The sequence below is a fragment of the Peromyscus eremicus genome, chromosome 5 (assembly GCF_949786415.1).
Source record: "Peromyscus eremicus chromosome 5, PerEre_H2_v1, whole genome shotgun sequence".
Lineage (NCBI taxonomy): Eukaryota > Metazoa > Chordata > Mammalia > Rodentia > Cricetidae > Peromyscus > Peromyscus eremicus.
In genome coordinates this window covers 134,868,026-134,895,566 of record NC_081420.1, presented here as the reverse complement: position 1 = coordinate 134,895,566, position 27,541 = coordinate 134,868,026, and the positions used below count along the sequence as shown (strand labels likewise).

The window sequence follows — 27,541 nt, the reverse complement described above, 5'->3', positions numbered from 1 at the left end:
AGATCTCTGCTCCAAGTCTAAACAGCCAGTGGCTATTCTGCTCCTATTCTTTTCCAACACACAATCCATTCCTGCGTAACTGAACCAGAAAGAACTCTGAGTTGAGGGGGTAGTGGGAGCCAAGGAGAACGGTCCTGTGCTGAAAGGTTCTGGTCTAAGACTCTCCTGCTGAGTGTTTTCTGTGATCTGATGCCCAAGTCCTCACTCCTCACTAGTCAGGCTTCTGTTACTGTGACAAATACCTGGTGGAAAACAACTTAACTGGTGGAAGGCTTCATTTTGGCTCAAGCCTTCAGAGCTTCGAGTCAGGGATAGACTGGCTCCATTGGTTGGGACCTTGTCTTAGTGTTCTGTTGCTGTGAAGAGACACCATGACCATGGCAACTCTTTTTTTTTTTTTTTTAGTTTTGGGATATGACCTTTATTGAGCTTATCCACCAGAGTGGAAATAATGTCTGTACAAAACCAAATGTTTGTTACTATAACTTCTGCATCACAATTAAAATCCAAACAGCAGTTTTTTTAAAAACGGTCAACTCACTCAAACCCCACTACTTCAGAATCAATAGCTTCTTTGAAGCCACGGTAACACTTAAATATGGTTAAGACTCGAATGCAGAAATTTGGTTGGTTGTAAGGTTAATTAAGCCTCCAACTTGCTCAAATAGAATTACAAAAAGGCAAAATTGTGTTTTTCACAGAGATACAGTCCACTGGAATCACCGACACTGGACAGCTGTTAAGAATATTTAGAGTCCTGAGATAATAAGGAATCCAGGCATCCTTAGACAGTCTTCTGTTGCCCTTTCTTCCCAGTCAGAGACTTGTGGATATGTGGGATGACACCACCTCCAGCAATTGTAGCCTTGATCAGAGAGTCCAATTCTTCATCTCCACGAATAGCAAGTTGCAAGTGACGAGGGGTAATATGTTTTACCTTCAAGTCTTTTGATGCATTTCCTGCCAACTCTAGTACCACTGTGGTGAGGTATTCCAGAATGGCTGCTCTGTACACAGCGTAGGTCGTGCCCACACGTCCGTGGCTGGTTGTCCTAAATTTCAGGTGTCAATGAATACGGCTCACAGGGAACTGCAAGCCGGCTCGCTGAGAGTGGGAAACCGCCTTTGTCTTGGCCTTTCCGGAGTCCTTTCCAGCCTTACCCCCAGCCATCTCGTACTGTGCTGCAGATCGGACAAGAGAGGAAAAGACAAGGCCAGGCGGACGCACAGCGAGATCCCAGCGCCCACTCCTCCGTCGTACCATGATTCAAACTGCGCCCCCATGGCAACTCTTATAAGGGAAAACATTTAATTGGGGCTCGCTTACAGTTCAGAAAGTTAGTCCATTATCTTCATGGTGAGAAGCATGACAGCATGCTGGCAGTCATGGTGCTGGAGAAGGAGCTGAGAGTCCTACAGGCAACAGAAGGAGACTGTGTGCCACACTGGGTGAAGCTTGAGCATATAAGATCTCAATGCCTGCCTCCACAGTGACACACTTCCTCCAACAAGGCCACACCTACTTCAACAAGGCCACACCTCCTAATAGTATCACTCCCTATGGGCCAAGCATTCAAACACATGGGTCTTTGGGGGCCATATCTATTTAAACTATCACAGGCCAGTGGTTAGGTAGAGCCTGGTGGCAGTGAACATCTGGTAGAGCAAAGCAGTTCAGCTTGTGGTAGACGACATGCTTACATTAGTAGGATTCCTCCTTTTGCTTTGTTCCATCTTCACCTTCCCCTAGCCTATTGCTTCCCCTACTGTTATTCACATTCAGGGCATGTGGTCTTCCCTCAGTTGCTGTCCTGCATGGCAATTGTCCCTGGAAACACCCTAATAGGCACACCTCTGAATGTTCCTTATGAATCTCTTAGGTGTGTTTCAATTTTGTCAACTTGACACTCCAGATGAACCATCACAGCAGGAGACTAGTGACTCCTTCCTGGAAACAGGACATCCCAAGAGGAAAGACCCACAGATTTCAGCATGAAATGGCTAGTCCCTGCTCAGTAACTGCACCTCACATCATGTCAATCGCCAGGAAGCCCTACACATGGACTCAGGGCTCACAGTAGCATCATAACACTGCTTCCCATGTGAAGAGATGGCCTAACATCAGCAGGCATAACCACACCCTGCACCTACAAGCCTAACAGAGCCAAACATCAGTGACAGGGACCACAGCAGAAAGAAAACAGTCATCAGACAGGTCAGAAGCTCAGCCCCAGGAGTTACGCAGGAAGTAGAACAAAACAAGAATACAAGCCAGGTGCGGTGGGGTGCACCTGCAACCCCAGCACTTAGGAGCCTGGGGCAGGAAGGTGAAGAGTTCAAAGCAAGCCGGGACTGCAAAGTGAGACTCTGTGTGTACATATCTAAAAAGTCCAGTGGAAAGCAAAACTTTGCATCTCTTTGGAGGTGTTGCAGACCCTCTGACAATCTGGTAAAGCCTTTGGATCCCTCTTCAGGTTTTTTTTTTTGTTGTTGTTGTTTAAAAAAATTCCTAGCTGGGCGGTGGTGGCGCACGCCTTTAATCCCAGCACTCGGGAGGCAGAGGCAGGAGGATCTCTGTGAGTTCGAGGCCAGCCTGGGCTACCAAGTGAGTGCCAGGAAAGGCGCAAAGCTACACAGAGAAACCCTTGTCTCGAAAATCCAAAAAAAAAAAAAGTCCTTTTCAACATCAATAGGTTTTCTTCTTTTTAGAACAGATTTAGATTTATTGAAAAGTGGAAGGGAGGAGATGAGAGGGATAAAAACAGTGATGTTTTAACATATACTAAGTGCATGGGAGCCAAATTCATTGCAATAATCGACAACACAGTGATACAGTAATGTGAGGTTTTAAGGGGACACGTCAGATCTAGAAGCAGTCTCCTGTGACTGTGGAATAGCGGTGTACAACAATAATGTATAAGAAGCTCGAATTAGCACGTAATCAAATGAAATATCTCACATCTTCATGGTGACTAGGAGACTAGGTTTAATCATATATTTGTTCAACTTTGTAACTTTGAAAACTATATATGCATATCAGTTTTAGAAAGACAACAATTAGGTTGGCAAATAAGTAGAAAGCACAACTTTATTTTTAATCAGACAGAAGAGGCTGGTGAAAACAAATTTAGTGAGAGCCTCGAAGGGAAGATGGGTAAACAACTTCAAAACAAAAAATTTGGTTTGCCTGGCACTTTACAGTTTGCATTGTGCCATTTCACACATTCTTATCTGTGATTCTCACAATGACCTCTAAGAAGGGGAACAGTGATTATTAGTACATCATTTTATAAATCAGACACTGAGGCAAGAATCAAAATCAAGTCCTCGGACTCGATCAAGTGAGCCCGATAGGCCAGGGAAGAGGGAACTTCCATCCGTCCTAGGGATGCTCAGGGTCTCAGGAGCCGACAGCCAACACTCATAGGAAGTGGGGCTCAACTGAGGCTCAACTCTCAGGCCAGAAGTAAAGATTTAGAGGAGCTGTTGAACACAAGTCATTTGAGACAGGCCAGACCTAGGAGACAGAAGCCCAGAGACTTTCAGAGGACTTCTCTTTGCCACGGTTGCAGGCTGGTGTAGTACCTGTGGTTATTTCCAAGATCCCACCAGCAACCTCTTTCCCATTGCCCTTGTCTTTGCTGAGGTGGCAGCTGCCGAAGGTCTTGTTTCAAACATCCACATTGCCTTGGCAGACCTGTCAGTAATGATGTCTGGCTTCCTTTTTCACACAGTTGGGCCAAGACTGGTGTGACATCCCTGGGCCCAACAATTCTCCAAAGGGAGGTGCACAGAATCAAGGCTTAATTGGGTGCTTCTTGTGGAGTCTCTCAGTTGGAGGTAGAAAGCTAGTTTTTCTTAGTTCTGAGACATTAAGCATTTGTCTAGAGTTGCTAGGAGCTATTTTCTCTGGTATATGGAGAAAAATTCTCTGATGTAAAATAGAATGATATTAAAATAGATACAGTGAAAATGAGGTGGAGAGAGGAGAGAGAGAGAGAGAGAGAGAGAGGGGGGGGGAGAGAGAGAAAGAGAGAGAATGGACATACTTATCTCTGGGGAACTAGGGAGAGGAGAACAAATATGGAAGAGAAGAAGGATTTCTGGTTCTGGTTCCTTATTGGGTTTCATTTCCCATTCTGAGGTTTGGTTTCTGGAATTTCTTCCTTCATTATGTGAGTCAGTTTAGTGTCTTTTGCACCCAATAAAGCCAACAAGCAATTCCTCTTTCTTAAATGAAGTTGTCACTTCCTTGTGATCCAGGGTCCTGGCTACTCATCGGGAGTACCTAGGCATTGTCAGATGTCAGCATGTGCTCCCCACCCCACCCCGGTCTTATTAAGGCCTCCACTGCTCAGGAAATCCTGCATCCGGAGATCCCCCTCCAAGCTCCCCAGAGCCTCCCTATGCACTCTTTCTGTAGAGCTGTGCCTGGACTTCCTTTCCAGATCCCAAAGTGCCATTTGTTCATTCATCCATCGTATTAATCACGTTCCTCATTGTTGTGGCCCAACAGCTGACAGAATGTGTGAACTGGAAAGATGGGTTTACTTTGGCTCCAAGTTTGAAGGTGTAGTCCATCATGGCGGGGAAGGAATGGTAGCAGGAGTTTGACACGGCTAGTCTCGTGTGTCCTTTGTCAAGAAGCAGAACAGGATGAACTCTGAGGCTTGGCTGGCTTCCGCCTTTCCACTTTTTATCAGTCCAGGACCTCAGCTCGTGGGATGGTGCCTCTCAAATTCAAGGTGGATCTTCCCTCTACTGTTGCAACTCTCTGGAGATTCTTTCAATGGCACGGCCAGAGGTGTGTCTCCCATGTGATTTCAAGTCTGGTCAACTGACATGAACATTAATTATTGTATCCACTAAGTGTTTAACAGAGCACAAATTTGATGGAAACAGAAACCAGCAGAGTGGACAAGGACATGACTGACTATGGGTCACTGTAAAAAGTAATTCATTTCTTAAAAACAAATGGAAAGTCAGGGAGAAGAAACGGCCATTCTGGTGAGGTCTGGAAACCCCTACAGGTGTTGCAAATGGGTAAGAGGTGAGCTTCTGCCAATGGAGTGGAAGAAAAGCATGCAGATTTGATGCTAGGTGTGTTTTCTCTTGCAGGGAAGCCTGATACCAGCAGAAGGTTTGACTTGTGGAGTGTGGTGGGGAGGCTCTGAGAAGCCTGGTTTTCATGCCCTGCTGCTATCCAGCCAGGCCATCTTGTCACCTACTCTCAGCTACAGTGCTGAGGGTGGAGGAAGGATTTTCAACAGCTGTCTTCATGGTACATGGATTTTCCCATCCTCAGCCTGAGACACTGGATTACACAGTAGTTTTAGACCTGGGAAGACAGGGAGGCTTACGGACATGGGAACCTCACAGACTCGCGAGTGTCATCATGGACAGAATTCAATCAAGGTCATGTGTTTCTTCCACAGCAAGACTGGTGGCATCTTTGTGGATGTGTCTGCTTGGGGCTAGGTGAGGGTGGGGGACCAGTGCTGGCTTATGGGGGTGCCTTGGCAGCATGTTTGCCTTCGGGGGGCTTGTGTGCTACCTGCAGCAGGAACCTGTCCTCTGTCCCAGATCTTCCTTCCATTAGAATTTGTCATAGGAAAATCTAGACTTTCCCTCCATGGTACTACTTCTTTGTATCAATTCAGTGGGTTAAGATTAGCCAGCTTCTCACGAGGGAAGAAAGAGAGCTCTAGTTTTCCTTAGCCTGGGGAAGAAAGACTTTGACTTTCATGTTGTCTATCTACTTAGAAAGCTTTCTTCTTTAGGATAATTTGATATAGGTAGAGAGATCACTTTACCAACATGGTCAGAAACTAAAATCCCCTATATAAATAGGTTTGTAGTTCTTTCTTATTGTTTTTAAACAAACAAACAAACCATAAACCAGAATAAAACCAGAAAAATCTCTCTGCCACTCTTAGACTTTCAGTAACGAAATTGGTTTGACCATAATCTAAGTCATCGAAATCTGTTCCTTGTAGTCTGAACATAGTAGCAAATATGAATTTATCAAATATCTTCTGCCTCACCTTGATTTCTATGTCCTGAAAACCTGTAGCTATATACCCTTGCCAATAAAAAAAACTACACATAGTTATGTGTTTAAAGTAAAAGAATAGTCTCCAAAACCCAGCCCAAAGCCCACTTCCTCCAGGAAGCCTTCTGAGCAGGAAGTAGTGATCAAGATGGTGAGAAACAACCGACAGTCTATTGTGTCCCGAGTTCTGTGTACACCCTGAAGTTACCAGGAAATAATAATAACAACAACAACAACAACAACAACAGCAATTATGACAATAATGAATTCAGAGGCTAATGAATCACAAAACTAAGAAAGTTTAGATTTAAGCTTCAGGCTCCCTCACTTGCATAATCCTCCAGCAGTGTATTTACATGATCTTGTGTTTTGTGAACATTGCCAAAGATAAATATTTTCACTCAAGTCAGAGGTCCACTGTCTCTTTTCATGTCAACTTTCCTCTTTTCAATGTACATTTCTATTATGTGGCTTTGTAGTGGCCATCGCGTATTCACTGTACTCCTAAGCAGAAGTGAAAGATGCATTAGTTTGGGTTTAGTGGATATACTTGTGGCATCTAGGGAAATTCCCACTGTCCTCTGGGCTAAGTCATCCAGTGCAAAGAAGCAAGGACATCAGCAAGTGATGAGCACTGTTTTCTCAGAATGAACCGAAGATTAACCACATCATAAGAAGATCCGAGGTACTCTGAACTCTCTTAGCTCACATTTTAAAGGGTCTCCTGAGAGAATTTTCCATATTTGACCACAGCCCTAAAAATGGATAACTCACTATAAATAACAAGTTGTAATTTTTTTCTGAACTGTGTCAAAAATAAGAAAGTGAATTTGGCTAGCTAGGCTAGATAAAGGGGCTGGGCTGGCTTTGTGTTTTTTTGTTTTTCTGTTTATTAATAGAAAAAAAAACCCCACAAAATTATTGCCATATGAAGGAATGGTTGGAAGTATAAAAACAGAGTAAAATGCGTTATGAAGGGACATCAGGCAGGTCATTAGCAAGAGTGTTACCCTCTAGGTTTTATAAAGTGTGGCATTTGTCAGCTTTGAAAAGTTGCACCATGGTCTCTTTTCTCTTTCTGAATGAGTAAGAACTTTCATTCTTAAGTTGGCACTCATAGCTCTCCTGGTACTTCATCCAGATCAGGCTCTACACAGCTGGACCTACCCCTAGAGGAAGCTTGGGGAAGGCAGAGGCTGTGGCGTTTCTCTCTCATTAGTCAATCATCTGGAAAGACCTACAGATAGTCTGGTCCTAAAATGTGTTTTGCATCAATGGTGAGAGCGTGTCTTGAGACTCCTTCATCCTTAAATATCCATTCCCATTTTACTAAAGCTGCTTCCAGTCCCGGTAGTTCTGGCAAACACTGTAGGTGAAGGGGTAACGAGGAGGACTGCACGCTGCCTACCTCAGTTCCCAGAGGTTGCTGGCTTTCTCGGATCAAAGTTAGGTTGCTAGTCCAAACTGCCCCATACCTTCAAGGAGAAAAGTAAACCCCATTTTTTTCTGATTAGTTTTTGGGTTCCAGTGGGATGAAAGTCCCCTTCATGGATTATTAACTTTGGAAGACAGAGCATCTTTATGGTGGTTTGAATGAAAATGGCCCCCATAGACTTATGGAAAGTGGCACTATTAGGAGGTGTGGCCTTGTTGGAGGAAGTGTGTCATTGGAGCTGGGCTTTGAGGTTTCAAGTGCTCAAGCCAGGCCAAGGGTTTCTTTCTGCCTGCTGCCTGCAGATCAAGATGCAGAACTCTCCGTGGCCCTATAGCAGCCAGGGTCTGTGTTGATGTCCATGGCTTCAGTAACCACTGAAAGCCATGCAGGTGCCTGGGGGCTGGTCAAACACCTGAGTCCATGTTGGTGTCTAAGAGCCATGCTGCCCGCCAGGGCCATGCTGATCTGATTTGCTTGTGCTGCCACCCAGCGCCATTATGACATCCAGGCCTGGGCTTCAGCATAGGACCATTTCTGGGTCTATGGCCCTACTGCAGCCAGGGTCATTGTTGTTATCCATGACTCCTATTACCACCAAAGGCCATGTAAATACCCAGGGTCTGTGCCACCACTTGAGGCCATGTTGGCATCTGAGGGTGATGCTGCAGCTGGAGCCATACAGATCTGATTGGCCTGTGCTGCCACAAGGTATCATGGTGACATCTGGGACCAGGCTGCAGCTGAGGGTCATGTCTGGGTCTGTGGCTCTAGTGCAGCCAGGATCTTTGATGGTGCCTGTGGCTCCTGATACCAACCTGGGGCGGCCATGTTGCTGTCTGAGGATCACACTGCCACTGGGGTCATGCCTATTTGAGTGATCTGCTCTGCCACCTGGGGCTGTGGTAACATCTGTGCTTGGGCTGCAGGATCATGGCCATGGTCCTACCACAGAAGGGAGTCTGTGTTGATGTCTGTGGCCCATTTTGCTACCAAAGGCTGCACAGATGCTGGGGTTTAGGCTGAAACCTAGACCATGTTGGTGTCCCAGGGCTATGCTACCCCCAGGGCCAGGCTGATCTGAGTGGCCTGCACTGCCACCCAGGGCCATGGTGTCATCTGGGCCAGGGCTGCTGCAGTGATCCTGCTGCAGATGGGGTCTGTGTTGATGTTCATGGTCCGTGTTACCACAGGGGGCCATAGGAACCATGCATGTTGAAATCTAAGGGCTGTGCTGAGCTGGCCCCACCCTTCACTGGCCCTGTCTCTTGCTCGACACTACATCAGGAGAGCTATCCCCACCCCTTATGGGAGAGCTGGCCCCTGCACTAGGAAGTGATGGCCCAACCCCTCATCATGGGCATGGGAGATCTGGCCTCAATGGCATGGGAGAGCTGGCTCTGCCTCTCACCTGAGGAGGGAGGTCCCAGTGGCCTGGACTGACCAGCTTAGCTACCACCCAGGCCCCCATCCTGAACCTTGGATTGGTCCACCCTAACATCTATGACCTGCTAGAGCATGTGATAGCCACAAGATCTCCATGACTCAGAGCAACAGCAGCATATCCAAGAGGGATTTTGGTGAGGGTCCAGTGATGAAGATGTGTCAGAGGCTAGAGGCCTTAAACCAGACCAATGACTCATTGCAATGAGCATTTGTGGGTGGGGCTGACTGGACAAAAGGGTATATTGTGTGCCACACCTCAGCTTCCAATGCCACTAGGACAAATGAAAAGGTATTGGAGAGGTGGGAAAGATGGAGAAGCGAGGTGTTTTTTGTTTGTATTGTTTTTAATTAATTTCGGGGGGGGGGGCAGTTCTTTTGGTGGGATGCTGAGGGGTGAAGCCCAGATATGAAGGGACTGGAAAATGTGCAGGATTGGGGTACATGAAGTGAAATTCCAAGAAAATCAATAAAGAATTATGTTATAAAATCAAAAAGATGTAGACCTCTCAGCTACTTCTCCAGTACCATGTCTGTCTGCATGCTGCCATGCTTCCTGCCATGATGATAATGAATTAAACCTCTGAACTGTAAGCCATCACCAATTAAATATTTTCATTTCTAAGACTTGCCATGGTTATGGTGTCTCTTCAAGCAATAGAAACTCTAACAATGTCAGAAGTTGGTACCAGAGACTAGGGTATTGCTTTGATAGGCCTGATGCTTTTGTTAGGAAGAATGTGGACTTTGGGGTTTTGGATTAGGAAAGCAGTTGAATGCTTTAAGTGGAGCTTAATGAAACATACTAGTAGGAGCATGGAAGACAGTGGTGCTGAAGGTGATTTGAACTGTGGGGACCTGGCTCAGGAGGTCTCAGAGAAGACTATTAGTTATGTGGCCTAGAGGCAATTCTTGAGATATTTTGGCAAAGAATGTGGCTGCTTTTTGCCCTTCTTCAAAAAATCTGCTGGAGGCTAAATTAAAGCATTTTGAATTAACAACTTTGTCAGAAAAGATTTCTAGATAGCTTGGTATTGGATATGTTGCTTGATTATTAGTGGCCATGCTTATGCAGACCTATAATGAAAAGGAGCAAGCCAGGAAGCCACACTCCTCCATGGCCTTTGCATCAGCTCCTGCTCCCAGGTTCCTTCCCTGTTTGAGTTCTTGTCCTGGCTTCCTTCAGTGATGAACTACAGTGTGAAAGTGTAACCCTTTCCTCCCCAACTTTGGTCATGGTGTTTCATCACAGCAACAGAAAACCCTAACTAAGACACTCGTGTATCCATCTTCTAATGTAGACAGGGCTGGTCTTACCGAATAGGAGTTCCTCCACATACAATGTGAATTGATTGAGAGGGGAAAAGTGCAGCCATTTATCTGAAAATGTTCCCCTCCATTGGTAGTAACTAAATATCTTTATACTAAATCTTTATATACTGTCTTAAAATATTAATGACTTCAAAGAGGTCAAGCCTACCTATCAGATGGAACATTTCTCTCCATGCTTTGACAAGGTGTCCCCAGTCCAATGAATTCCCCCACCCCAGTTCAGGGAAAGGATGAAGTCCATAGAAATCTTAGCTTTTTCCTTATGGATTCCTCTTACTAGCTTAGCAGTAGCAGATGGTCAAGCTTGAGAAGAGAAAATAGGAACTGGCCATGTTTACGCTTTTCCTCCTACCATCTCTTATAACAATCTAACTCATTAGAATTATAGTCCAGTTCTCCAGCAGATGAGATAGGAGGTAAGGTTCTCCTCAGCCCTGTGTCTTCCAAACTCCCAAATCTATGTTACCAGTAACCCAGTCGTTCTTTTCATACCTTTAATGATTGCATTCATCAGGACGAATCATTTCTGATTGTAACTACACATAAATGTCTAGAACCCCACAAATGGGTAGCTTTCAGATTTCAGTCTCTTCCCACTGATGTTTAACTGGGCTTATTTATATGAAGGGTACATAATGTAGGAACGCCATGAAGAAATAGCCTCCCTCAGAGAGGTAGCATAAGGTGGCTAATGGCATGCATGCTTGCATCATTACTTTGCTAATTTTTTGTGCTCTCAGTTTCTCATCTATGAAATCAGTGTATAACTCTGTGAGTCAACTGCTGGTTTGTCTGTGAGTCCACCTCTGCGTTTTTTTGTTCTCTTGGGAGAGTTTATTTCTCTGGACCTCTTGTCACATGACCCCTTATGTTGGGGAATATTATTTTAAGGTGTGTTACTTTTGTTTATGTTGCATTTGTTTAACTCTGTGAAGCTGTGTTACTGTGCCTGTCTAAAATACCTGATGGTCTAATAAAAAACTGAATGGCTAGTGTCAAGGCAAGAGAAAAGATAGGTGGGGCTGGCAGGCAGAGAGAATATATAGGAGAAATCTGGGAGGAAAAAGGAAGGAGAAGTAACCAGAAAAGGAAGAGGGCTCCAGGGGCCAGCCACCCAGCTACACAGCAAGCCATGGAGTAAGAGTAAGATTTACAGAAGTAAGAGAACTGGAAAAGCCCAGAGGCAAATGATAGCTGGAATAATTTAAGGAAAGCTGGTAAGAAACAAGCCAAGCTAAGGCCGGGAATTTATAACTAAGAATAAGCCTCTGTGTATGATTTATTTGGGAGCTAGGTGGTGGGTCCCCAAAGGAGCAAAAACAAACACCACCACCCTTATATAGGGTTAGCCAATAGGAAGTCTTGACAGAAGGTAGGAGGGCAACAGAAAGGAAAGGCCAGATCTGTGGCCACACCATCCTGAGCATGCTGATCTCATAAGCTCAGTAGGACTGGGCCTGGTTAAGACTTGGATAGGAGGAAGAGAGATGGCAGGCAACCCTCCTCCTCCTCCTCCTCCTCCTCCTCCTCCTCCTCCTCCTCCTCCTTCTTCTTCTTGTGGTGTTCTGGCTGTAATCTCCACCAGTGCCTACCAAACAGCCCTCCTCCATGGTCTCAGTTCCTATGTGATGTCTTCACGGCAGTTGTGGTTGATTTTGGTTGGTCCCAGCTTTTGGGCACTACAGACTTTATCTTCTCTCGTTGTCTGTCTAGCCTCAGGATTGAGGGCATCTTCTTGATTTGCTGCTCTCTGAGCTGCCTCACAGCTTCAGGTCTCTCAGTATTTCTGTCACACACACACAACTGTGTCCCTGTATTCAGTGCTCTGTATGGGAAAGACATAAAGAGGTTTCTATTTTCCTGAAGGTAACTGAATAATTATTAAAGATAACAAATCCACAAGGAGGACTGAGCTAAGGTATGGAAATGTTTAATATTGTTCCAGAACACAGCAAGTGTCTAGTAGATAGCAAATGTCAACACTGACCTTCCTCATCAATGATTCAGAGAGTATTGTGCATGGATATTTTTTTCTTTTAATCTTAGTGGTTAAAATATGACATCACTTAGAGAAATCTGAAATGGTCACATCTGCTAGGAAAGACTACTGAGCATATCTAGCTCATATGCAGCCTCCAGTTTCCATAGAAACCAAGCAGAGAAAATTTGTTAAAGGAAGCCTAGAAAATAGGTAGATTCAGGTCTGTATGATTATTTCTCAAACCCTTTAGCACACAAGCAGGCTGCTATTACTATTATCTTATTGTTTACCTAATATCCCTTTCTCTTGTAAGATGCAACAGACCCAGGGTTTTTTTTCTATGGGGAAGATGACACAAAGTGTAGGATTTCTTTGCCACAGCGTAGTCCCTATCACAGCCCCAGTAGCAGTGATTCCAGGGCTCCTATCATTGTGCTCATCTGTCACGTAGCTGGATAAATCCACCTCATTATCTTGTGACTGTTCAAATGTTGTTTATTGTTTTCTGTTAAGATCCAAGAGCAAAAAACTAAAATATTATGTTAAGCAAAATTCTTGACTGCAGGGGGACCAATTGAAATCCCAATTACCATCCTGGCTGTGAGAGCTCAGCTGGACTGGAAAATATTAAATTTCTCTGTGTTGGAGTGGGGAAGCAGGAAGGATTCTTGGGTCATTTGATTACAAGCCAAATCCTCAAAATCCCTCTTTAGCCATCAGGGCTGGTGGCAGTAACAAGGGAGAGAGCTCTGAGTCAGATCTGGCAGAATTTGAATCAATAACCAGGCAATCTTGCTTCAATTTCCAAGCAATTTTAAATCTTTCTCTTTCAAATGCCTTGAGGAGGAAGAGATTGAGGGGATGGGAGGGAAATGCAAACATCTAGAATACCAAGGTGAACTTCACTGTTCTGTCAAAAGATTCGTATGTGTCCCCAGAGGTATTCTCAGGACACAGGAAGGCTGTGTTGTCCTGGGAACCAGCGGAAGGACCCTCTGCCTCCACAACAGCCTTCCTTGAGCAGTTTGTACGGCTAAGTGCATGCTTAGCTTAGCTGGTTAGAGCACAGAGAAAATAAAACACAGGCAATAAGGACTTCAGGGCTTGTGACTGGATTTCAGCCTGGGGGGCAGAATGCGAGAGTAGACAGAGTTGTGGGGTTGCTGTTAGAGGCTCTGGGACAACCTCGCTGCTGTCACTTTCAAGCTGCGTGACCCTGAATAAATCATTTCATTCATTTGTTTATTTTTCACGAGTGACTTGGGATGGAGTGCGTGGCTCAGCACAAATATTGGCAGAAATCAGAAGGGCTTGCTTGGCGAGCACACGATGCTCACACAAATGTCGGAACACTGGTGAGACAGCACTGAGAATGGTACTACTACGACAAAGACATTGTGTCAACAGCCCAGGAAACCCTTTCCTTGTGAGCTGCCTATGGGAGAGGGTGAGGGGGAGCTGATTTCTTTTTCTTTTTTTCAATGGCAGTGAAGGGAACTCTAAGTCAGAACCACAAAATCTGTCCCTCCTGCGTGGCCTCTCTGCAGCCCCCACTAGGCTGAGTTTCTATTGGCTATCTTTAGTTGTTCTAGGATGATTTTTTTGTCCATGCTTTCTGGAGTTACAGATAAGAACGCTGGATGTAGCTGGAGTCTTTGAAGGCATCCAGCAGTTTCTCTGTGCTCCTCATTCCTAACAGTAACCTAAACGCCAAATGCTCTCTCACTGGACTGTTGTTTTTTCAAGAAAGACATGTCTGCTTTATGATTGAGTTAAAAATGTAGAACTTCACATAGAATTCAGGAGCGAAGACTCCATCAGGCTGACCTTGGTTGCCATGACATCCAGACGGCCATTTAACCCACTCCAAGAAGAGTCATCCCAAAGGGGGCAGAGGTAAATCTCAAATGTGCTATCATTTATGTTTCTTCATGGTGAAGATCTCTACAATTGCTGGTGAGCTAATCCTCCCAACAGGCCTGAGCCGGCAAATCAATACTATTATCCCCTTTAGTGCACAGTATTATTACCCACTTTCAGGCTCATTATCTACCGGCCAATTATTCCATCTTTAAAGTCCCATCAGTGTCATATTGGAGCAATGCCCACTTTGTGGTTGTGACTTTGTGTTATCCATGAAACACTAAAATTGCTCTGACAAGATCAAGTGAGGCCAGAACTCAGGTAGGTGATATAAGAAACCCTGGGAGGCTGAATAACATCAGAGTTTAAGGAGTCTGTTCAAGGTGCCTCGGGCAGCAAGCCAGGGAACTAGACCACCTGCCTACTCGCCCAATGACCTTGAAACATCCATTCTTTCTGAGATCCTGATAGTGACTCTGTAGAGTGGGAAACTACCCTAACTTTAGTTTTTTTGTTTTCTTTTCTCTTTTACAGAATTGTTGGGGCAAAATGAGACTATTTCTTAGAAGAAAATGCCGTGGAGAAGTGAAAGTGGCATGCATCTAAGCAACAAAAGAAAAGGAGCACTGTTCAGGTCATAGTGCAAACAGAGGAACTCAAGAATCAGCTTGGATGGATGGTTTAAAAGACATCTGAGTAGAGCTGGGCATGATGGGCAGGCCTGTAAGCACATCACTCTGATGGCAGAGGCATCTCTGTGAGTTCAAGGCCAGCCTGGTCTAGAGAGTGAGTTCCAGGACAGAAAGGACTACATAGAGAGACCTTATCTCAAAAACAAACAAACAAATGAAACAAAGTAAAAAGAAGAAAGTCTAATCATGAAGAATTTAAGACTAATTTGAAGTCTTCCAGTGAGACAAATGGCAAGGCCTCCTGGGCAGAATCTAAGGTCATGTGACCAACTCATCTCACTTGTATTAGGTTTTCCCAGGAAATCTGATGGCTCTTTGCCTATCATCAAGTCTAGAGCCCCCTGTCCTTACTCTCTCAGGACTGAGGATGTTCATGAAAACCATGGATAGCATCCTCAGAAATGATTTACCTAAGGGTAGAGCAGAAGATTCTTCATCCACATCTGGGTGAATGCTAGGCCAGCACAGACTGAGCTACATCACCAGCCTTTTGGTGATTGGAATTTTACTTATTTATTTATTTACTTTTGAGACAGGGTATGTAGCTCTGGCTGGCCTGGAACTTTATAGGTAGACCAAGCTGGCCTCACATTCACAGAGGTCTACCTGCCTCTGTCTCCCAAATTTTGGGATTGAAGGTATCCAGTCCCTGGATGTTAGAATTCTTAATGGTCATCAAGCTCATTTTCTCTTCAAGACCATTCTGGGAGTTTCTCTTTTCAAGAAAGAAAATGAGATTTATAGTTATTTCATAAACATATATATGATAAATATAGATATGATAAGATAAAAGGATAGACTATTGAACCTACTTTTAAAGAGCAACAACTTGTTTAAAATGTTTTGCATTGGTATAGATTTTAGTTTATTGATACAAATTTAAAGTTAATTTTGTTATACTATGTATATATTTCTAAGGAATTATGTTTATGTAACTCATTTAAATTTTAATGGATAATTAATAAATATAGATTAATAATTAGTCTTCTATGATAGTCAAACTTGTAACATGTTAGTTAAGTTTTTTAGGTATACATAGATATATTTCAGATAGATAGGTAATCTTCAGATACTTCAAAGACCTACAAAATATGACATTTAAAATGTTTTTAAAATTTAGACTTTCTAGGCAATGAGACATGTCTGCTCCTGACAGCACTGATTTACTTCAGGGAGGAGGGTGGGCATCAAAACACTCTATATGGAGTTTATCTTCACCTTGACAAAAATAGCCATTTGTACAAGAAACTGTTCTTGCCTGGACTGCTTAATCAACACCATATTGAATGTGGACGATGGGAGTGGCCATACAAAACCCATAAAAAGGTGACCACTAAATTTTGCTTGACAAAATGGTCCCTCAGGTTCCTGCTTTACAGAGAAAACTGCCAGACATTCTACAGGACACAGAGAGAAGTGACTGAGAGACTCTAGGCCTGTGGGCTAAAGACAGATGCCCCAACTTTACAAAAAAACTTTAGATGACTATCCAGGCTGCCAACTGTCTCTGTCTACACTGACAAGACCCCCAAAAGTTGTTTGTGTCTGTCTCCCATTTCTCAGGTAATATTATATCCTTTTAAGGTCTTTGATGTAGTTAAAGATAGATAGTTATAATTTTCCTTAGTTATGATAAAAAAGTTAGATATAAACCTTAAACTCACAAATATAAGATAGACAAACTATTTTCTTAAATTTTGCCAAATACAAATAGACTAAATATTATAACTATAATTCTTGCTTGATAATTGTTTTGTTATCTGTAATTTTACTATATAAAAGTTAAAACCTTCCTTTTTAAAAAAGAAAAAGAAAAAGTGCTATAGATATCACTCTATATAAATAAAATACTGATTAGCCAATAGCCAGACAAAAAATATAGACAAGACAAACAAACAAAAAAAATTCTAAAAAATAAAAGGCTAAGACAGAGTGACACTGCCAGCCGCCGTAATAAAAAACAAGATATAAGGTACTGATAAGCCACGAGCCACATGGCAAGTTATAGACTAATAAAAAATAGATTAATTTAAAATATAGAAACAATAAACAAAAAGCCTGCCACGGCCATACAGTTTATAAGTAATATAAGTCTCTATATGTTTACTTGGTTGGGTCTGAGCCACTGTGGGACTAGCGGGTGAGAGAGATTTGTCCTGACCATGGGCCAGGCAGGAAAACTTTAGCTACAATCTATGAAGAGGCTTATTACAGAATTAGAGGGTCAGAAAGTTCTCTGTCAATAGCAGCCTACTTTCCTTGGGTTGCCAACCTCTGCTTTTCGATAACTCTTGTGGTGAGTAGGAGGGAGATACGGAAGAATCCCTGGGAGCCGGCCTGCTAAGTTGGCATGTGTAGTGATAACAAACCAAAGACCCTGACTCAAAGGTGGGAGGGAAGGACCAACAGCTGAGATGGTCTTCTGACCTCCAGGTGTATACCATAGCACAGGCACACTCACACATCAGTGCACACTCACTCACTCACACATACACATACACACACATGAATGTATATACATACAAACACACACACATATACATGCACACATATGGATACACACAAAAAACAAACAAACAAAATGGATCTTAACTTCATTACTGATTTGAGCATTGTGTGTAATCACTAATATAGTCTATATTTATTTTGGAAGTTCCATATGTATATAACTTAATGTAGTCATTTGACTACTTGAGAGTACTATCTTGACCCTTCCATCATTCTCAATAAGGATTTTGGATCCAATACCCATATTGTGGATGGTGGAGCTTAGGTCAGTGAAGGCCTGTCCTGTCCTATGAGGTCAATGTGGCATTTCTGTGTGAAGCATAAACAAACTCCCTGTGAATGTCAGCTGTTTAGGGAACATAGATTAGCTGCATAAAGGTTCTGTCCTCCTAGGAAATGAGGAGTTGCCAAAGGTGGCATCCTTTTAGGACATCAGTCTCCGGGCCTTGAGATTGCTCTTCCTCTTCGGTTCCATCCTGGTAGCGAACATCCAGGGTCTCTGTTAGAGTCCATGGACTCCATCCAGTCTTGAAGCCCCTCTGGGTCTTTCTGGATAACTGTGGCTGGGGAGTTAAAGATTCTGAGTCAAAGGACATGGTAGAACCATTGTCTAGGCAACGATGGGAACCACAACGGGGCTGGAGGAAAAAAACGGGTTCTGCTGATAATCCCAAATGTCAGGTGATAACATGGAATCAGAGAGGTCACACAAGCTGTCACACAAACTCTGAGTTCCCAGTGAGTAGCTGGAATACATGTAGGTGGCCCGACCCTGGAGCTGGCCAGGGCTGGGAATCAGGACGCTGACAGATGAATTCTCTTTCTCCTGCAGAGTAGCTGTTTTATGAGATAGGATCTCATGATGTTGCTCAGGTTAGCCTCAATTTTCTGAACTCAAGTGGGCCTCTTGCACTAGCACCCCCCCCCACACACACACAAGTTCTGGGACTACTGGATTATTCATGTGCCTGGCCAGAGCAATATTTTTTTCAGATGTTCAAACCAAAATCTATAACATTACAATCATATTGAAAATGGTTATGAAAATGTTTTTAAAACCCTCATCTATATGATATAATAATGTGTGCTTAACATTATTTATCTTTGCATGTTGTGAATTGAATTTAGAATGCTAAGCATGTAGTCTATCACTGAGTTGATCTTAGCCTGTATTTATTTATTTATTTATTTATTTATTTATTTATTTATTTATTTATTTATTTATATTTTTTTCAGAGCTGAGGACCAAACCCAGGGCCTTGCACTTGCTAGGTAAGCGCTCTACCAATGAGCTAAATCCCCAACCCCTATTTATTTATTTTTAACATTTTAGAGTGGTTAAAATAGTAGGTCTAGGAATGGTATTATAGCTTAGCAGGTAGAATGTATCCTTAACCTGTGTGAGTGATGGGTTCAAGTCCCGGCTCCATATATCCTGGGTATGGTGGTACACAGCTGTAATCCTAGCACTTGAGGAAGTAGAAGGATAAGTTTAAAGTCACCCTCAGCTACCCAGAAAATTTAAGCCCAATGTAGGTTTTGTGAGACCCTTTACAAAAATTGACAAAAATGAATGCTCTAACAATTGTTCTAATTTTGAAAAATGAGTTCAAGTGTTGTCTTAAGACATGTGGCAACTGAGGATGTCTGAGAATTCTGTTGGTAAAAATGTCACAGTTCCTGTGGCTGGTTGTCTTCATTCACAACCAAAGAAAATATCAATCTTTAATTGCAACAGAGGTTGTCAGAATTTTTCTGTAAAGGTCCTGATCATAAACAGTTTGGGTTTCATGAGTCATATGGTCTCTGCCAGCAAATGTTCAGCTCTTTCAACACATGTGAAAGCAGCCACAGATAAGATGTAAATGAATGAGCACAGCTATATTTTAATAAAGTTTTATTATGAACAGTCAAATTTGAATTTCATATAATTTTCACATGTCCTGAAATACTACTCTTTTTTTGTTAATTGTGTTTTCCATCCATTTGAAAATGTAAAAAAAAAATATTCATGGCTCACAGGCTAAGAAAAAAAATAGGTGCAGAGGAGCCGGATTTGGTTTGTGGGCCATAGTGTGCTGACCAATGAGTCAGAGTGAGTCAGAATAATGGTACAATCTTTAGATATCATCTAGGTTTTGAGAGATGTGGTCCCAGAGGAAATGGAGGAACTTGGTAGAACCCCAAGAGGGAAACTTAGTCTAGCAAAAGTCCAGATTCAAGAATGGCTCAGCATAGAAAATTAGGGCTGGAGGAAGGTCCAGAACTCCCAGGAGAGCTGGTAACATAGATCCTAGTTTCCACTATATGATGAGCAAAGGTTCCTGAAAAATTTATTGCTGCAGCCACAAACATTGCTCAGTTTAGTTACTGGCTTTTCTTTAGTGACCAGCATACAGCCTGACACATAGAAGGTATTCAAATGCCATATGTTAACTGAATGACTGAAAGCTATCCAAAGCTTTGTAAATGGAATCAACAGGAGTTGAAACTTCAGGAGATGAGGACAAAAGTTGGGAGGGGTTGTTGCCACTGGGCAATACTTCTCCCTGATTGGGGCGATGCCTGCAAATCAGAGTCCATGATTCTAAGTTCAGGCAATGTGCTGAAAGCCGGTCATAAAGACAACGGTGTGTTTTCACTATGCTCTTTCCTTTCCCCAGACACAGAAAATGTTATAAATCCTACTCTCTAGCATTCAGTAAGATCGTATGACAGAATTCTGTCCAATACAATATTGAAGGAAGTAATATACAATGCTTCTGGTCTTGGCTCTTGGTAAGTCCCAAATTTTTCCATTCATTTTCACTTTTCTCCATGTTCCTCATAGAATAGGGTTGAAAATATTAATTATATATTAGATATTAGAGCCACATGATGGTAGGGGTAGGAACCCCAGAATGGCCACTGGTGGTTGAGAAGTCACCCAACTTTCCCAGACTATGAGAAAGTTTTTAAGTTGCTGAAGTTTTTTTGTTTTTGTTTTTGTTTTTAATTAACCTAACAGCCTACCTGAGAGTGCACTTCATTCCCAAGGTCAGAGGGAATTCACATTTCTTAAAAGAAGCATTCTTTGAGTTCTCTAGACATAGACCCCAGTGTGCGAATTCAAGTACAAGTGGTGATATGGGAGGTGTAGGAAGTACCATCAGGAGGGTAGAGAGAGTACAATAGGAATGGGAGGAGCTAGGAAGGATGTGTTTCCCAGCCCGCTACTTCCCACTGGAGCTTAATCCTGTGGGGGAAACTGAACCAGAGTAGAAAGCTTACCTCAAAGTTCTCCCATCAAAGGGGATGAGGCTAGCATATGAATACATCACTTTCTGCCAGTCATTGATCTAGGGCTATTGGGTTTAATATCCCAGCCCAAGAGGTTAATGACACTTAGGCTATGGCAGATGGGGAAGAGGCACACAGGGGCAGTTGGAACTGGGCTGGAACATGCTGAAGTTGTGATGCCTCAAGAACATGGGTGGGAACCAGCAGCATCTTTATAAACTATTTAAAACACACACACACACACACACACACACACACACACACACACACAACTTTATTTCTGCGGTGATGGCTCTGATTTCACTCAGTTGAGCCCTCTGCTTTCAGATAGAAACAGTTTGAATATAGTTATGGTAAAGACAACGAAAGGCATCAGAAAACAGCCTTGCTATGCTTACCATTTTTTTTTCTCTCTTTGAACCTCTCAACTGTTCTTTGCCTCAGTTTCCCCACCTGTAAAATTCAAGGGGCTTGCTTGATGACCTACCTCCATGTCCTCTTCCAACTCTAAAATTATAACTCCAACTTCTTCCAGCTTGAATACTAGCCTGTGTGCCTGTTAGTGAGAGCCTCCCCAGTTACTAGGGTGGGAAGGAAGCATAGGACCAGAGCAGAGAGGGGAGCTCACGTATGAGGAATTTTCTGGGGACTAGAAGGCAGGATATTTTGACCACTGAAATGGGGAGTTAGCTGGAACATTAGTTGAATTTTTTTGAGGATGCTTGACTGGGGTCAGAACCTTGATCTACTCACTAAATATCTCATGGATCAAAAGATATAAATTTGAGAGAGGATTCTTATGTGAAACCCATAAGGGTCTGTTTAAGGAGTCAAGGATTTATTAAGATACGAAATGGGGAAAAATACACTCACAGATACAGAACCAAGTAAACAGCTGTCATTGTCCTCCATTCTGCCTGGCTAGCTTAGTCGGTACAGCATGGACTCCTAATCTCAGGATTGTAAGTTTGTGTCCCACATTGAGCGCCAAATGTAGCCAGAAGTTTTCCTGTGTTCCGTAGCTGCTCTGTCCCAAATAAACATACAGAGGCTTATATTAATTGCAAACTGTTTCATCTATGGCTCAGGCTTATTGCTAACTAGCTCTTTTATCTTAAATTAACCCATTTTTATTAATCTATGTATTGTCACATGTCTCATGGCTTTACCTGTGTTCCATTATATCTTGCTCCCCCAGAAGCCTGTAGTGTCTCCCTCACTCTGCCTTTCTTCTCCCTGTATCTTTGCTTGGATTTCCCACCTGGCTATAACCTGTCTTGCCATAGGCCAGAGCAGCTTCTTTATTAACTAGTAGTAGCAACACATATTCACAGCATACAGAAAGACCATCTCACAGCAGAGAATACAGATTATAGTATGATTTTAATTTCTGTTTAGGAGATTATATATATTTAGTATGCTGGGTTAAGGAGACTCTTGGCTAATTCTAAGGTAGCTTCAAGATGAGAAGTCTTGAACTAGGAATCTGAGATCTGATAGCATTCTCAATTGATAGTGTGTTTAGTGTCATGCTATCTTGGTTTTTAGCTCCATGTAGTCCTAGTAACAAGACAAAGAACCAAGGATGGAGACTAGATACTCTCTAAGTTCCAGCTAAGCTTTAACATTTTATGTGTTAAAAAATCAAACCTCTAAGATATGCAGTAGAAGGAAAGATGCTAGAGTCTTAAGTGATATCACTTTACTTCCTCTTTCTGTTTAAAACCCAGGTCCTTAGTTATGTGGCAAAGGTCATCTATGTAGTACATCAATCCACTGGGAGTGGTCTTTGCTGAGCTCAGAGCCTTTTTCCTGAGTAATTTCCTCCATCCCAGAGGAATGAACATGGAGCAGCCTTGTCAGACCTAATGCTCCTAACCACAGATGGTTAAACTAGTTAAGAACACTTAGACACTTTCTTCTTTAGATCCTGGTTTAGAATTGAAAAACTTAAATGATGCTTGTCTTGTCCCTTGGAGTGGATGTCATATTTAAGGATGAGACTCTGATCCTATCTTCAGTAAGGGACTCATAGACTTTTTTCTTTACTAACTCAGAAGTTGAGTGTAGAGTTAACCATATGTCCCCACTTATGCAGAACAATGACCCAGGTGCCCCCTCCCTTTCTTTACATGTTTCCATGTTTTTAATTCTCTTATTCACTAATTGCTAGGATTTCTCACTGACTCATGATGGTTTCCTGTTTACTGGCATTTTTTTCAGAGCTCTCTGTCCTGTTCCATTGATCATTTACTCTGCTTCTGTATATTTTTAAATTAAAGATTTATTTTATTTTTAGTTGTAATTATAAGTATGGGTATGTACATATGAGTGCCTACAGAGGCCAGAGGAGTTGGATCCCTTGGAACTGGTATTACAGAAAGTTGTGAGACACCTCATGTGAGTGTTGGGAACTGAACTTGGGTCCTCTGCAAGAGCAGAAAGCATTCTTAACCACTGAGCCATCTCCCCAACCCTGTTTCTGTATCTGTATAAAAATATTTTGAGCTGGGCAGTGGTTGTGCACACCTTTAATACTAGCACTCTGGAGGTAGAGGCAGGCAGATCTCTGAATTTCAGGACAGCCGGAGCTACACAGGGAAACTCTGTTTCAAGAAACAAAATAAAACAACCACCATATATATAATATCACACACACACACACACACACATATACCATATATATAGTACATCTTACTATCATATAGTACAGATACTATACTTTTTGTCTAAAAATTGATTTTGTTATTCATGTACATTCTTCTTCAATATAGATCTTATAATCAAGTTTTCAAATTCCTTCAAAGAATTCTGGATTTTTTATTGGAAACATATTGAACTTATAGATTAATTCAATAAGAATTGATATTTTATTCTAAGCTCTTTTATCTAAAAATGTTCATATTTCTCAACTTATTAAAATATATTATTTGATGCCTTTTAATTATTATTTTTAGACAATGTCTCATTATGTAGGCATGCTGTCCTCCAACTCCTGAACCTTCTGCTTTAGTCTCCCCAGTGTTAGATATATAGACATGAGCCAGCACACCAGGTTGGAGGAGGAGTGTCATTGGGAATGGGCTTTGAGGTTTCAAGAGCCTATACTAGGCCCAGTCTCTCTCCCTGCTGAGTGCAGATCAGGATGCAAAGTCCTCAACTTCTCTAGCACCATGTCTTCCTGTCTGCTGCCACGATCCCTGACAGGATGATAATGGATTGACCCTCTGAAACTCTAGGCAAGCCCTCAATTAAATTCTTTCCTTTATAAGAGTTGTCTTGGTCAAGGTGTCTTCTCACAGCAATAGAACAGTAACCAAGACAGAGCTGGTACTAGGAGTAGGGTGTACACTCATGTAAGGTCAAAGGTGGACGTTAGATGTCTTCTCGAGTGCCCTTCACCATATTTTTTAAGACAGAGTCTCTCACTGAGCTTAGAAATCACAGCTTTGGTTAAACTGGCTGATCAGTGAGACCTGGGGATTTTCCTGTCTCTACTTTCCAGGGCTAGAATTGCATGTGTTCATTGCTGTGCTGCTGAGGATTTAATCTCATGTCTTCATGCTTGTGCAGTACATGCTTTTCCATCTCTCTAGCCCTCACTTTTTTGAATGCATAAAAATTCTATGTCAAAAATCAGGTGTTCATATGTGCATGGGTTAATGTCAGGGTCTTCAATTCGATTCCATTGGTTCATATGTCAGTTTTTATACCAGTACCAAGCTGTTTTTATTATTATAGCTCTATAGTAGAGCTTGAGGTCAAGGATGGTGATGCCTCCAGAGGTTGCTTTATCATCTAGGATTCTTTTAGCTATCCTGGGTCTTTTGTTTTTCCATATGAAGTTGAGTATTTTTCTTTCCAAGTCTGTGAAGAATTGTGTTGGAATTTTGATGGGGATTGCATTGAATCTGTAGATTGCTTTTGGTAAGATTGTCATTTTTACTATGTTAATCCTACCTATCCATGAGCATGGGAGATCCTTCCATTTTCTGATATCTTCTTCAATTTCTTTCTTTAGTGATTTAAAGTTCTTATCAAAAAGGTCTTTCACTTGTTTAGTTAGTGTTATCCCAAGGTATTTTATATTATTTGAGAGCCTAATATGGCCAGCTTTGGCAAGCATTAATGTAAGCCTAGGAACTGCAGCCATGTGGTTGGATTCTCCAGAAGGTAATGTATGGTAACTGCTTTTTCAAGTATGTTTGAGAACGTGTCACCCAGACACCTTGGAGATTAAAGATAACCCTGAAGGTCACTGACCTCCATTTGTTAACAGTAGCATTTCAGCTAAGCCTTTTCATTTTCACAATCCTCTTCAAGCTGGTGTAGGACCTACTTTTCAGGAGTGGCTCTGTGCAACATTTATTGGCCTCCTGAAATTCATTTAGCCCCCCTTTGAAGATACCTTAAAATTTGTGAACCTGAATGTAGACATTATAAGACCATTAGTTATGCTCCTTATGAGCTGCCTGTTTTTTCTTTATGGTTTTTTCTTAGTTGATCTTTTGCAGAGTTGCCAGCTAAGTTGTGCTGGGATCAAGAAAAATGGGCCTTGGTGGTTTGTGTTCCTGGAGTTGTATCCATGCCAGTGGATGTCCACACACTCCAGAAGAGAATTTGACATTGCTGCTGCCATTGTTGCTGTTATAGCAGTGGCGGCCACCGCTGCTACTGTTTCTGGGATTACCATTTCATAATTGCTTACTACAGCTAGCACAGCAGCAAAAGTAGCTACCACAGTTAGTTAATCTTTCATTCTATTGGGCATGATAAATTTAATTCAATAGTTATATACATTTTGATTGGCTTTGAAAATTATAAATTTATAAACTCAAGTTCCATTTGCTTTTGGGATACCATCTTACAAGGACTCCAATTTGCAGTAAGGCTCGTTAAGGAAGGGAATGGCTCAGTTGCTTTTAGCCTACTGGCTATGGGTGGGATAGGACCTCTGTTGTTCTTTTCTGTGTCAAACACACAGATTGCAAGCCCAGTGCCACTTTGAGATCTTTGGCAGCAGTTAACTCTGCAGCTCACACACAATTGAGCCTGTATGATAATGAGTATTCAGAGATGGGTAATGCCTGGGGGGCGCTCACCAACCTAAGATAGAATGCCTGTGTGGCCTGGGCAGGCATCTCCATGATGGGTAAAGTGACCTGCTGACGTCCCACGCAACCTAAGTCAGAAGCTCATTTTTTAGTAAAAGGGGGACCTGTAGGGTCCTGACCCCCATTTTGGGTAACTGTTGCCTTGCTTGCTGACCTTGACCTTGATATCCCCCTATGCTAATTCCCTGCTGGGTTCCACCCTCCTGAATGCTTAAGGGAAGTTCCTTGTCTGTGTATCCTGCATAACGGGCGGTAGCAGCTTAGATGCAAGATTGTAAAACATCTGTAGTAAACTTCTGCCCTCAGGGTTCTCCCATTTTGCTGTAAGCCTGTATTTAAGACCTCTTCCCTCCTTCAATAAACAGCATTCAGCATTAAATAAATAAAAGATAAAAAAAATTCTATGCAGGCAGACGGTGGTGGCACACGCCTTTAATCCCAGCACGCAGGAGGCAGAGGCAGGCGGATCTCTGTGAGTTCAAGGCCAGCCTGGTCTACAGAGTGAGTTCCAGGAAAGGTGCCAAAGCTACACAGAGAAACCCTGTCTTGAAAAACAAAAAACAACAAAAAAAAAAATCTATGCTTTTTCATGTATTTTTTTTAAAGGTTAGTTTAGAGATCTTTACAATTTTGTTGCTATATTGGCTGGCATTTTATTTTCTATTGGTCCTTGCTGATATGAACTGTTTCTCCCAAAGCAGAAGGAATATGGTAGTCAGTATCCCTTTGCCCTTCTGCCACTTTAGGGCAAAGGCATATGCTTATGACATAAGTGGGTAGTGTCTAAGGTGTGGTCTTAGCAAAATTGAAATAAAGCTGTCAGCCTATATGGGAGGGACCCTCAAATTACACATTTAATGGAAGTTTCTAACCAACCAAGCTCTATGTTTCATGAGGTCAACTGCCAATATATCACAAGAATTTAGAGCTCTTGAACTAGGATGACCTTAATAGTCACCTAGTTCACCTTCCAGGTGCCTTTATCTTTTCTCTGGCTTATTAGTTTTGTATTTGGCCAACAGTTGTTCCTCAGAGATATGACATCCACCACTTTGTGAGGGAGCCCAGCCCTCATCAGTGGGCTCCTTTGCCTACCTACAGGAGCAGTAACACTTCCTTCATTGTATGTCGTTATTATGCCCCCACTATGTATACATCTGAAAAATGGTGCTTTACTTTATACTGCAATGATTGCTCTTGTGTCTGGTGTATTCATAGAGCTATGAGTGTCTTTGGGGAAGCAGCCATGACTTAATGCAGCTATCTATCTATCTATCTATCTATCTATCTATCTATCTATTTAAATTCTCACAGTCTAGCGGGTTATTGGTACCTAGTAGGCACCAAAAGACAATGAATAAAGACGTCTATATAGAATACTTTCTATGTACCTTTTCTGGTTCTCCTGGTGCCCTAGTCTCTTGGACCCCCAGCTGATTGTCCACCTCAGCCCCCACTGTGCCTACCTTTCTGAGAGACTACTCATGAATATCACTCTGACAGACCCTACAACCACTCCTCAGCTTAGGTCTACATGGCTTCATTTCCTGAGTCCCATTATTGCCTGTTCAGGATCTGGCTCTTCTCCATGGGGGTATGTCCATGTGATCTGGTTAAGCACTTGTGTACTTAGAGATTTTACCATTCCTGCCACTGTTGTAGGGTGTATGACCTGATGTCCCCAAGTAACTGCCAAGGGGACAGCAGATCAGTCAACCTGGGAATGGAGGGTAGTTAATTTTTCGAGTTGTCAAATTTTTACCTATGGAAAACAAGTGATAGGAAGTCAAAAGCCTTCCTTCCCTCACCTACTCTCTGACTGTTTCAAGGTGCAGATTCACCAAT

General features: G+C 42.5%; 1 long non-coding RNA gene and 1 pseudogene across 1 annotated transcript in view; one reads left to right on the top strand and one right to left on the bottom strand.

Moving 5' to 3' along the window:
* Positions 1-15,136, top strand: part of LOC131912056 (uncharacterized) — a 47,093-nt gene extending 31,957 nt beyond the window's left edge. Inside the window, exon 3 of the long non-coding RNA XR_009379506.1 lies at positions 14,638-15,136. This is a non-coding gene — a long non-coding RNA (uncharacterized LOC131912056). The remainder of the gene's footprint in view (positions 1-14,637) is intronic.
* LOC131912054 (histone H2A.Z-like) lies at positions 575-1,226 on the bottom strand (annotated as a pseudogene).
* Positions 15,137-27,541: the final 12,405 nt, after the last annotated feature.